Source organism: Cyprinodon variegatus, unplaced genomic scaffold (genome assembly GCF_000732505.1).
Source record: "Cyprinodon variegatus isolate N-32 unplaced genomic scaffold, C_variegatus-1.0 Scaffold635, whole genome shotgun sequence".
Taxonomy (NCBI): Eukaryota; Metazoa; Chordata; class Actinopteri; order Cyprinodontiformes; family Cyprinodontidae; genus Cyprinodon; species Cyprinodon variegatus.
Window position 1 is genome coordinate 118,248 of NW_015151088.1, and position 14,195 is coordinate 132,442.

At 39.0% G+C, this 14,195-nt stretch overlaps 1 pseudogene; it reads left to right on the top strand.

Moving 5' to 3' along the window:
• The window catches only part of LOC107096586, a 104,324-nt pseudogene that overhangs the window by 73,284 nt on the left and 16,845 nt on the right, over positions 1 to 14,195 (top strand).

Consider the following 14,195-nt stretch of genomic DNA (forward strand, 5'->3'; position numbering starts at 1 on the left):
AAAAAAATTATCGCCATTAAAATGGCCTCGCGTTAACGCGATAATAACGCGATAATTTTGACAGCACTAATATATTTATTTATTTTTATTAATTGTTCATTTTTATTGCTTGTGAAGCTACTATGTGGCTAAATATAAAGCTCTAATCCTTCAATGGGCTGTTAAAACATTTAACATAAATGATTAAAAATCACTTTTTAATATCCGACATTGTGAAAAATAATTCTATATAGATCAATTTATTCTACATATATTTCATACTTAAAGAAATTTCAATTATTAAAAACTGAAATTTTCTTAAACAATTTTTGCAAACAAGTGCATCTTTCATTATCACTCTACTACATCATACTGATTTATAGTTTATGTGTTTTGTTTTATATCCTTATCCTTTTATTTCTTTATTCTTTGCCAGCATCTACAGAAGTAATCTTTTCTTTTGATGTTGGGAACGGACCTCTGGAGGTTAAAGTGAGGACCAGCCTTCCTCTAAATGACAACCGATGGCATAGTGTGCAAGTTGAGCGAAACGTTAAAGAGGCATCGCTACGAGTTGATGACTTCCCTGCTGCCATACAAGAAGCTCCTTCTGATGGATTTATTCATCTACAGCTTAACAGCCAGTTATTTATAGGTAAGACACAAAAATAGCAGATTTTAAATAATTCTTTTATATGAGGACAGTTTGATTTTGAGAAAGCACAATGATACTCAATTTTAGATCGAATAGAGCTAGTTTGGACTATTAAATCAACACTTACCTGTATAAGAGGAGACAATACACACTATTGCAAATTTTGATAGCTGCTAATGTTTGGTTCACCTTATGCAAGGTTTGTGTACTGTAGGAAAAAGAAATAAAATTTGACTTCGAAAAGTTTTTCCGGAAGAATTCGTATTTTTGGAAAAGTATTTTCTGTCCTCAACCCAGGGCTTTAGATGTGTGAAATTTGATTTTACCTGCAATCATGTGTGTTGACTCGATAAGGCTGAGCTTGAGGCTATTGGCTACAAACATTCTAGATAAGTATGGCATAAACAAATGATGAATAGACAAAAAGGTTCCATTTTGCCTGTAAGTATGATAAAGAAGTTTAAATTTAATTAGCTGTTTTTTTTAAAGCCCCAGGAAACTTGTGAGTGAGAATATTATCATGGACTCCTAAAAATGCCACAACATCATAAGGAAAAATCTGGTCTCTGCTGATATGGGTCATCACTGGTTCATTGAGGAAACTAGTTCCAAATATTTAAAACCAAATAAAAACAAAAGCTAACTTCATGACACAAAATCTACATTCCTGCACAGCCATTTCAGGCAGAGAATTGAACTAAGCTAAGGTAAAGGGAGTAATATCAAGAGTCTAGATGATCTAGAGCAGTGTTCTTTAACCCTGGTCCACAGGGCCCTTTCATGTTTTAGATATGCCTCCACTCAAGAACAAGTGATTCTAATGATTACATTACATCCTCAGCAGGCAACAAGTTTGGTGAAAGCCTATTAATCACCTTTTCATACCTATAGCACAGTGTGCTGCATCCTTTAGATGTTTTTTTCCTGGCACAGCACCCCTAAATCTATTAAACAGTTCCTCTCAAGGCTAACACAAAATAGTTTAACACTTGCCCTTGAGGACTGGAGCTGGACACCATAGACCCAAAGAGACAGACAAAGATCCCTTAGCCTTTTTGCACCAACCTTGTGGGGTGTTATATATTAAGTCTTAAAGGCTATTTAACCTCGACCATAAATTATTAAGTAGAAGGAGACTTCTGTCATATATACTCAGTGTCAGGAAGCTTGTGCATTTATACATAAAGTGAGGAGTAGTAAGGTTTTTGTGGTGGCACTGTGATACAATGCAGCTTATGTGCAATCAGAAGAAGAAGTTATGGACGATGCGTGATTGTTTGAGCAGATTACCTCCATCAACAGTGGTGTCTTCTTTTCCTGATAATACAAAAAGATCTTCAGATGTTCTGCATGTCTAAAAACAGATGCAAAGCTGTTTGTACGCACAGAGCTTACCTTCAAAGAAAGTGGAAAGGGCTTTTTATTTGCTATTCAGCAGACAGCATGTGAGAACCTTTTTTTGAGTGTCTCCATCAATATGCAGATCATATTCTAATGACCAAATGAATTGGTGGAAGACACGCAAATGTAAACACCATGTGCAACCTATTCCTTGAAAGGAATAGGTTGTATATTGGTAACTTTCTCAGTAATTTGAAACTTCCCAACTTAAATTAATCAGAAAAAAAAACAAAAAACGTCTTTGGTTTTAAGCATTTATGTATGCATACAGAATGGCCATTTATAAACATGAATGTTGAATGAATTAAAAACAACACTGAATAATAATAAGCCTGGAATGAATCAGAGCTGACTCGCTGACAGAATTAAGCTGAAAATCCTCTTCCAACACACTCAAAAGACGTATGTCATTCCTCTCTTGCAGACTCAACGTTTTGATTGGTGGGTTTATGGGATATTTGAATGGATGTGTGATAGTGGGGATTACAAAATCTACAGCTTTCTGCGCCTGTGGTTTTTAACAAAGACTTGTTTCAATGTCCATTTTAGGAATTCCAGTTCGATTCATATAGAATTATTTTGTTATCCGTCTTTATGTAAAAACTTGATGCTGCGATAAATATCTTAATGTATTATTTAAGGACTGCACCGGATATCTTAGGTGTGCCAAGTTGTGATATCTCTGTGGATAAAATTGTGACCCCATTTACTTTACCTTAAATCAGCAGTCTCCAAACTGCAGCCCTTGACCATTGGCGGGCCCTGAACTGCTTCTGTTTGTCATTTCTAGAGCAGTGAATGACCAATCTTGTAATTTTGTATGGTTCTACCACGTACTTTTCTGTTTTTGACCAGCTGTATAAGGTTAAAGTTTTATTGTTACTAAAGCAAATATGTATTGTTCTTAAATATCACAGGTTCATCTAATATCACCATATTGGATGAACCTGTGTAGCGATATGCAGAGAGGATTTGCCAGGTTGTTTATGGGTACATCTCACATATTTGACTATACTGCTCAATTTGACATTATTTCTTTGTTATGTAAATTGTTGTAAGATGATTTAAATTAATATTGAATACCCACTATGTTGCACATTCCTGTTGGAGCTATACTTAATTATACCTTCATAATATTATTCATTAGTTTAGGCTCAATGTCTTTACCAAACAAACACGTGTATTAATTTATATATCCATTTGCAATTTATTAACTGCGGGAGTTGGAGCTATAATTATCATTATCATACCAAACTTTCCAAGTTTGCAGCTGAAGAAATGAAAAAAACAATGCTTTTAAATATAAATGTCTACAAACTTAAGGATTAGAAGAGATAATTGACCGCCGGAGCTTTGTTTTTATCATACCTATTTAAGTTACCACATCTTCAGTTTACAGGATTAACTTTTAATAAATGTCAGTGGGGTTTAATAACCAATCACAAACTAGCAAAGGATTGTGAAATGTAAGAAAAAGAATACATAATTTTAAACAATGCACAATTTTGTAAAAAGTGTAGTTTTTCCATTTTAATTCATCAACCTCAGCCCTAATATTTTGAGGGCCTTTACACTTTTATGTCTTTAAAATGCAATCACAACTAAAAAATAAGCTTTACAGCATAAAAAAGCAGCCCTAGCAGAATACAAAGCAATGACTGATTTATTTTCAGCTGAGGGGTTCTACTTGATTAATTTTACTTTCTTAAAATATTTTTAAAGACATGAACAAATGTTTTTTTTGCTATAACAACCAGTAAGTTCTAAGTTGATTAACACAATTTTATTACATTTGAATTATGTGGCAGTCATGTCCAGTTGTCATGACCAAAAAAATGAGATCCTGCTACGAACAGTTATTTCACAGGGAGCCCAAGCAGTTGTTTGGAGTGCTCCATAGAAAAATATATCTCCTGTTAATATTTGGCTGTGTCTACCTGTACAGTGGCCTGCAAGGAAAACTCACATGGAATCACGTGAGCCTGGTGCAAAATAAGATGCAATTAGATTTAGTCATTGTATGGGAAGGATATAAGCCGTCACTTTATGATTTAAATTTGATGTGCTTGCAGATTGTCTGTATGTGCCTAACACACAAGCAATGCTAGTTTTCCACCATTTTTTATGGTAGTTTCACAAGAATAGTATGTCCCGCGCCTTTTTTATGTACAGTATACTGTTAATCTTCCTGAGCAAAATAGGTCAAAATCAGCCAGATTGGATTGAAAGGGCATGTAAACAACAATTTTTCATGTCTTGCCACAGACTACTGGAATTACAGTGACTCTAAAACCACTTTTATAGAACAGCTGTAATTTTGGGACAAGTGGGTATTCAAAAAATGTATTGTTCATCAAAAATGTATTGCAATCAATTTATTTTAGAGGTTTCAAAGTAAAGGTTGCTAAACACATGCGTAACGATGCAAAACAAATGACATGAAATCATATAACCACCTGAGTTAAATTATTTTCACGGAATAAGCCAGTTATACATATTCTGTAGATGTTTATTTTTTTGTTTATGTGACTGTCTCTCTCCATCATTTTAAATGGCTTTTCAACTGATTTTTGTTGACTGGGCATTCAGTTCACATATTAGCAGAAACATTTAAGCCATTAATAGTTCTAACTACAATTTCCTTCCTGCCCTGATAATCCAGCAGGATTCTAAATGCTGCAGATGGCACAGCCTGATAAATTATTTTCTTACATCAGACAGGTTTTACTGATCCATGTGAAATAGATGTCTTTTATATGGCTCAGTAATGTCTGTGGTATTTTACTGGCGAAAGCCATACAGTAGTACCGTTGTTCTGCTGTTGTGGAAGATGCCAGGTAAATCCAGTTTAGCAGTGTTTTGTGTTATTTCTTAATCTACAGCTATTTTTTTTCCTGCAGCTGTATTGTCAGAACAGGACTTTGACCTGATGTGTGCTCTCACCCTGTGTTGTTAGAAAGTCCAACTGTTTAAATGGGTGAAATTGTGTCATGAGGGATTTGGGTTCTGATAATAAGATTTTTGTCTCTCAGGCTTTTCAGATCCCTTATATTTATTTGAATCCCTCACAAAATGTCTCTCACTAGGGAACACTCTAATTTCTTTGTCATCTTAATGGAACATAAGTAGAACAGATTAGGAGTGCCTTTTAAAGTTTATTTAATGTTTTCATTTTTTTAGGAAGTTTGAGCTGAACATTTCAGCGTTAATTCAAATAGGAAGCTGGCTAATGTGTGAACAAAACGGTAATGCACGGATTAGAGTGGACAGGTTGGATTACGAGGAGAAAAGTAATTTTGCCAAGTCTATCCTTTTGGTTGCATTGCTGAATATTGATTTTGTAGTTGAAGGATAATCAGGTTTCCTCTTATCCATTAGTGTGTAGAATTATAAATCAAACAGCAGATGGCCCATTAGTCAATTGGTCAACCAATAAAGGGCAGCTTTAATGCCAAGCAGGGTGTTTTTTTATTTCATAACTGGACAGATTTTACCTGCACAACATACATTAGAGCAGAAAAACACTGTGAATAACAGACATGCCAGAATGAAAGGAGGACAGTCAAAGAGTGCAAAAGAGTCTGACAAAATTGAATGAAGGATACAGAGACAACAGAACTAGTGCAGCTACAGTGTTGTTCTTTTTTTTTTTTTTTTTCTTGGCAGGAGGCACAGCATCACGACAGAAAGGCTTTCTGGGCTGTATCCGCTCTCTGCAGCTAAACGGCGTCACACTGAATCTGGAGGAAAGGGCAAGGATCACACCTGGCGTCAGACCTGGATGCCCGGGGCATTGCAGCAGCTATGCTACACTCTGCCAAAACCAGGGACGTTGTGTGGAAAAGGCCAACGGGTTCTCATGTGACTGCAGCCAGTCTGCCCACACTGGCGTCTTCTGTCACAAAGGTACCAGCTCACTGAAACCTTTCTATTAGGAATTACAATGAAAAATACATGGAAAAAGCCTTTGAAGATTTTAATACTTTTGATTGATAATATTTTATCTATTTATTAATTTTTTCCAGCATTGCATTTTCATTACACTGTCACAAGTACAGCAAAACGTAATTCACTTCACATTCACATTTAACCCATCCCCTTGGGGAGCAGTGGGCTGCCATTTCCCGCACCCGGGGAGCAGTGTGGGGTTAAGGGTCTTTGCTCAGGAACCCAGAGTAGCAGTCTGTGGGAGTGGGTTTTAAACTCACAACCTCAGGATTGCAAGCTCTATGCCCTAACCAATGGGCATAATATTAATTAACAGATTACAAACTGCAAAAAAGCATAGCCCTGGTAACATGGTCAAATATCCTCAGGAAATCTAAAGAGAATCTTAATTGAGTGTTCAAATTGGTTTGTTGAAATGTTTAATACTTTCACACGCTTTGACAATTGCATTGGACAACAGAAATGAATGATTAGTGTAGTATGTATTTACATGCAGTTTTGTGTCTCTAAGATTTAAAGGAAAGCAGCTCATCACCAGGGGAACGGAAATGAATTATTAGCCTAATATGGTTAAGCTTAACTATTTTCAATTTTTAATATTTGAATCTTATCAAGATTTACTTGTTTACATTTATTTGAAATCAAGACTGAAAAAAGTTGAATCACACATGTGACACACATTTGACATTTCAAAAGAAAAACCACTGCTGCCACTTTCCACAAGATTGCATTTACACCTGAGAAGTTTTTAAGTTCTACTGTTTTCGGTTTTCATTACAGCAGCTTGTTTTCATTTCAGAGGTGACTTTACTTTTCTCATATCAACGGGATATGAGTCTGTATTAGAACACAGGCCCATGTTACTGCATTTTATTGCATTTTATCTTGACAGCTCCGTCTGTATATGTTATCCAGAGGCCCCTCAAAGTATTTGTTGTTTGCCAGGTTCATATAGTGGTGACAGGCAGCGACATAAGGCAGCATCTCAGAGGAATATAACAATTACTGTATTCTTTGGAATGTGAGGGCACTGGTACCTACAAAGGAATTCAATTGTTTTTTGTTGTTTTTTTGCCTTCTTTAAGAGAATAATTATGTGTTTAAAGGTTTTTAAAGTTACTTTGAAAAGTTTTATTAGATTTAACATTTTAGTTAATTTTAAAATATGGCCTGGTCAGCAGTCAATATTGTTGGTAAAAGCAAACCTAAACAAACTGACTCATATTTTTATTAATATGAATTTTTTTAACATTGAACTCAGAAACCCTGTGTTTGGGGATTCTATGTCTTATGGGACCCGTTTTGCAAAGCAGGTGTACTCAACATCTGTTTCTGTTACTTTGGCAACATCTTATTTCCCAAAGCTAACCTGGTCAGGAGCAGGTTTTCCCTAATAAACTCTGTCTTTTCTCTGTCTCCTCCATTCTTAAAGCCAATTATGTTGTTTTATTTCCTGATTTAGTCAGGTTCTAGTTTTGTGTGAACAATGAAAACAAAACCATTCACTAGGTCAGATAGATATATTAGGTGTTAAAAACTCAAGCATAGCATTTCCTTTTGACCAGGATCCAATTAAAGAACACGCAGGATTAATCCACAGAGGACTTATCAAAGGCAATTTTAACATAAAATGAGCCTGTTCTGACTATCTGTAATTACTTCCATAGTTACTATAATACATTCAGACCAAACCAGGAGCTGGAGCGAGGATTCCCATGTAATCTCAATGTAGAGGGCGGATCTGGAGTGAGGCCAGGCTGAGAGACAAGATTTGGCCAAAGCTATCGACAATTAATCACCGCCTGACCTGTCAATGGAATTTAAAAGTCTGAACATTTGTTTGCATTCATGTCGCAAAATCCAAACAAGGACTAGTTTTGATTGTGAGCTACAGTGAAGGAGTAATGTGGAGATGAGCCTTTTTATTGAAAATGGATGATAGAGAAAGAAATTTTGACAAAGGATAAGGTGGGAATGCTCTTAAGAGGTTTAAGGTGACTTTTAAAAAAAGCTGTTTTAATTTAGCCCAAGAGGACTTTTTCATTGTCTTACTTCCAGTGTAGATGGATGCATTCTTTCTTTAGCTCTGCCGGTGTCTGCCTGGGCAAGCTTTCCTGATCCTCTGCGGTAGTCCTTTCACCTCCCGTAGTTATCCTAGAGGGCGTAGCCTCTCCTTGCTCTGCCTCTCAAGCTGGCTACTCTGATGTACCACTGTCCAAAACCGTGGTACAGCATTCCCAATGCGGGACAGCAGAGCCCACAAGTGCAGCTGAAAGCTTTTAGAGATGGTCTTAAAAACACTGCCAGTTGCTTTGCAAATCCATGACTACCATGATGAGCTGAAATTAAAGAACAGAAGAATCAAGGATGTAGGAGACTCTCGCCCGTTGAATAAATTCGCCTGCCACGCTTAATGCTTTCTCTGGCCCGGCAAATACCAAGGAAAGCAAAAGCAGACGCATGTTTTGCATTTGGCGTGAATGCACCTTAAAGATATTGTGGAAGATTTTCTCGAATTTTTTTACAAGACCTGCTCTCTCACTTAAAAAAATTCCCAAAGAGCATGCAGGAGCCCATTTCTCCTTTTGCACGCTCTGTTTAAAAGTTGCTGTTCTCATAGCTCATATAAGCTTACTGTGTCTGAACATCTGCCCTTACCCCTAAATCCCTCAATCACTCTATAGAGCAGGGACTTTATAGTGAACTAAGTTAACTTACCGATTGGACAGACGATCACTTTCCTGTTGGTCCACTGCACAGTGCCTGCACCATCTTTATTAATAGTCGCCAATGTCAGGTAGCATCAGCCTATGGTGACAGCAATGTGACAGCAATTCCCATAATGCTTTGCGAGGTGAGTTCTCCCTACAAAGCATTCCCAATGTGGGACAGCAGAGCCCAGAAGTGCAGCTGAAAGCTTTTGGAGGTGATCTTATTCCCCATACTTGTTCCATCTCTGGGAATCTGATGAACCTATGAACGTGGACAACTTTTTCGGCTTTTTAAGGTACTGTAAAAAGTACTGCTAGTTGCTTTGTAAATCCATGATTACCACGAGGAGGTGAAATCAAAGAACAGTAATCAAGGATGCAGGAGACTATCGCATGTTAAGTGAATTCAAAACAGTTGTGACAGTAGACTCCAGTGTGAGGTCCTCTCCTGGCTGTGTGTCTCGGGTCATTGTGATGTCAGAAGACCCAGCCTCAACCCATCTTCAATGCTCTAACTGAGGAAGGGAGGTTGTTCCACAACATGGCCCCAGTCATACTCTCCTTAATACAGTGCAGTCACCCTGTCCTATTTGCAGAAAAACACCCCCAAAACATGATGCTACCATCTCCATGCTTCACATGAGGGATGGTGTTCTTGGGATGGAACTCATCTTTCTTCTTCCTCCACACACGGTTAGTAGAATTATGACCATAAAGTTCTATTTTGGTCTCATCTGACCATAGGACTTTCTCCCATGACTCCTCTGGATCATCAAAATGGTCATAGGCAAACTTAATATGGGCCTTGAAGTGGAACCTTCCATACCATGAATGATTTAAAACCATGACGTATTTCCAACAGTAACCTTGGAAACGTTGGTCCCAGCTCGTTTCAGGTCAGTGACCAGCTCCTGTAGCACTGAAAAAGTAGGCTAGATAATTTTGATTCAATTAAGACCTTAATGGGGGATAGTTGACATCTAAGTGACCTCTAATTTTACAAATGACCATTTTAAATGCACAAATCTGCACTAATGAAACTAACCATTTAGTCTATTTGCTGAGATGTTTTCAGATCAATGGGGTGTCAGCTCCATGTAGCTGAAGCTCCTCCTATTTGATAAGGCGGCCCAGGGTGTAAACACTGTGCATCTGAAGTACAGAGCGGAAGAACCCCCCTTTTCACCGCGTCCAGTCTGAATGCACCATAAGAGGAAAAGCTTGCATCTAAAGAAGCAAGACTGTTTTGAAGAAACTGTTTTTTCCACAGATACTCAAAGGTGTATAAATACATTTGGAGGATGCTGAAAGAACTATCACAGCAAAGTCTGTGTGTTTGTTGCACTGATCTGTTGTCCTTTTTATACAGGATCTCCTGAGCAATACCGTCTCTGGACTTGCCAAGATGTAGAATATACACACAGTCTAACCATAAAAGCATTAATTTGATTGCAAATTGAATTTCCTTATGATCACAAAACACTAACTCCTCAATGTACTTTGAGTTCAGTGACTATGCAGCTTCTTCCTTGTTGTTGATAGGTGGCTCAACACACACCTATTTCATCCTACCCAGTCTGTTATCCCATGTCATGTCCCTAACCTTGTAAACAAATGAAACTATTTGTGCAAGAGCAATTGTATTTTGTTATTCCATTGATGAGAGCCAATGCCACATCTCTTATGCAACTACTTCTTCTCAAAAAGAAAACCGCTTTAGTTTTATAGATCTTTAATACAAGCCATGCAATATTTTGCAAGTCATATTTGTTTTTCTAAACCTGTACAGGCTATGTTTTTATTTCTTAAAGCTTGAATTACTGTATATTTTAACTGAATTTCTTGAATCCTCAAGCTCTTATAACAGTTGTGTAGGATTAATCAGGAATATTCTGCTGGCTTTTGTATTGATGTACTGTACTGAAATAAACCAACACAGTTAAAGAAACATGAGGGGAAACACTGTGTTGAAAATTTTGCCAATATACTTGTTCTAATTAAACCAAGATATATAGTTTCATTTCACTGAAGGAAAAACCACAAACCAGCAACTTCCAGTGGTTACTGTTTACCAGCACAAGTGATGGAGCTGTATTAAAAACTATTTCATCTTGACTTTCCACACATTTAAACAGTTTCTTTTAGCAATAAGTACAGTTTATGACACAAACGTGTTATGGAAAACCTTTACTAATGAATTACCCATTCACACATGTTAGGGTGTAAAACCTGCTCCTCTACAGAGATTTAGAGGTCGGTAAAGCTTGCAGTGATAGAGATGATACTCATCTATTGAATATGGAGTGATGCCCTTTTAGTTCGAAAGCCAGGCATTATATCATGAAGTCTGGAGTTTGAATTTCCCCACTGTGGGACTGGAAAGGGATCATTATGTCAGACTGTTTTGGGATAATTGCAAACAAATTGCCATAGAAAGAACTTAACTTAATAATTTGTCTCACAAAGTTGTTAAAGTTCAACTCTAGTAATGCCTCAGCTACAAAGAAAATAATCTGTTTGCAGACATTGGATTATTACTTATTATCTGAATTGTCTGTCATTTTGTTTTTACAGGATTATTTATACATTGTTTTGTATCAGAGATCAAATACTGGAATTGTCTTAAAGTGCTATTCTGGTCTACAGACAATGGGTCTCTACACTCTGGTAATTCCAGAAAAAGCATTAAAACACTGCAGCAGTTAGGCTCAGGTCTGTCAGTTGGCTTTTGCCTGATGAGATACAGAGAAAATATATATTTTTTTAACCCTGGATATGATATCCAGCTTTGAGATAAAGAATATAAGCACAGGGACTCTAGAGTAGAGCCTATTCAAGGTGTTTTAGAAATCGGTTCAGAATCGAGGGGCTTTGGGACAACCTTGAAACAAATATTTAGGACTACATTGATATTACTGACTAGTTTTAAAAATCACAGCAACAGGGTTTGATATGGAAGGAAAATACAAAACATTTATAATATTACTGAAATGTTTATGATGTGTGAATTTAAAATTTACTTGTAAAAGCAATTCATCAAAGTAAAGAACAGAAATGTTGCAGTATCATGTCAACAAAAGTTTGTATATATTACATATTCTCACTATGATGAAAGAACTGTCAACTCAAATCCACTTGCAACTCCATAACGGGTGTTTGTAGCCACAATGAGCTGGATTCCAGTCATCTTCCCCACTGATAACTGCGCATGACTTTTTATCTTTCAGAAGTTTCAGGCAGCTTTAAGTCAACAACATCCATCACTTATATCGTAACGGAGCCATATGAGATGAGCAGGAACAGCAGCTATTTGCACTCATCCATCTACTCGGATATCACACTGAGAGGAGAAGACATCTCCCTGAGCTTCAGAACCAGTCAAAGCCCTGCCATGCTGCTCTATGTCAGCTCTTTTTACAGAGAATACTTGATTCTTCTCATCAACAAACATGGTGAGGACTTCTGTTAGAGAAAGACTTTCTATTCCTATAAACTTATAACCATTTTGTCCCTTAAACTACTTTTCCTTATGTGGTGGGTGGATATGCTCCATCATCCTTTCCAATTGCACTGTAGTCCAAAGCCATTTCAAAACATATTGAAAATGGGAACGTATGACGGCCTTATGTACAGTAAACATATCAGCAGAATGATTGACAATAAGGAAGACCACTTATTTTGATGATCCACCTGGAAAAAAAAAACATCCTCAACTGTAACTTTAAGTACATCTATCAGGAAAAAACCCCCAACAAAACATTATAAATGGTGAATGGCCTGTACTTATACAGCAATTTTTCAAGTCAGGAGACTAGACCAAACCGCTTCACAGTACTATACATTCAGCCATTCACCCATTCACGCACACACTGATGATAGCGAGCTACATTTTAGCCACAGCTTCCCTGCAGCTCACTGACAGAAGCGAGGCTGCCATACACAGGTGCCACCAGTCCCTCCGACCACCATCAGTAGTCAGTGCAGGTGGAGTATGTCTTGCCCAAGGATACAACAACACTGAAACCGGGTGCAGGGACTTGAACCAACAACCATCTGGTTGCAGGGCAAACTCCTTTATCCGATGCCCCATATAAAGCTGTTTTTTTGTCTGCTGATTGACACCCCCCTGTCCTATCCCTCAGTTAGATTCCCACCAGCTTAGGCTCTAAAAAGATGGATTTACTTCCACCGACTGTTCTCAACAGCCTTTTGGCCCCATATACTTCAAAATAAGGTTGAACTGTAATGTAGAGACTCTACAAAAGACTTGGGGGGGGGGGGGGGGGGGACTTCAAAATAAGGTTGAACTGTAATGTAGAGACTCTACAAAAGACTTGGGNGCCGATTGCGGCTCCCGGTCAGGAACAGGGGAGCCCGCCGATTGCGGCTCCCGGTCAGGAACAGGGGAGCCCGCCGATTGCGGCTCCCGGTCAGGAACAGAGAAGCCCGCCGATTGCGGCTCCCGGTCAGGAACAGAGGAGCCCGCCGATTGCGGCTCCGGATCAGGAACAGGGAGGACCACCGACCAAGTCCCAGGAACAGGCCCACAGGAGTCCGACACCTGCGGCTCCTGGACAGGAACTGAGGAGGCCGCCGACCGCGGCTCCACATCTGGAACTGGGGAGGCCACCAACTGTGGCTCCAACTCAGGAACAGGAGACACCACCGGCTGTGGTTCCACCTCAGGAACAGGAGACACCACCGACTGTGGTTCCACCTCAGGAACCGGAGAGACCACCGACTGTGGTTCCACCTCAGGAACTGGAGAGACCACCGATGGATGCACATGTTCAGTCTCAGAGGTGGCTTGAAGCATCTGTAGAGGGCTCTTGGCGGTTTGTGGCCCCTGCTCAGAGGCTCTTGGAGGCACATTTTCACCAACACCAAATTCTGAAGCCCTCTTAAATTTAAGCTCAGGGGTCTCTGGATGGCACAGGGCAGGCTCAGGGGTCTCTGGACGGCACAGAGCTGACTCAGGGGTTTCTAGATGGCACAGAGCTGACTCAGGGGTCTCTAGACGGCACAGAGCTGATTTAAGGCGACGCCGTTTCTTACGCCGAGGGGTCTTTGGACCCAGGCTAACGGGTTTACTGAAAGAATCTGGCGACAAATTAACCGGTTGAAAAATAAGAGTACCAGAATGGATAATAGAATCAGGGGCTAAAGAATCAGGCATGGGGTTAGGTTTAAAACTATCTGGGTAATTAACTGGTTCAGGATCAGGATCTGGCTGGCGTGGAGCTGAGGGTGGTGGCTCGAAAGGGAGGATGTCCTCTCTATCCCCATAAAAATATTGCCAAAGATCAGCCTCATGGATGTAGGGCGCAAAATTATCTGGCGAGGAAACAGGTCTAGTATCAATGGTGACAGGTGCAGGTGTCTGATCAGGCTGGCGGGGAACTCTAACTGTTTGATGTGAAATTGGTGGGCCAATCTTGAGTCCTTTAACGGATGGAGCTAAATGAAGGTCTAGAACATGTGAACTGAGGCTAACCTGGCGC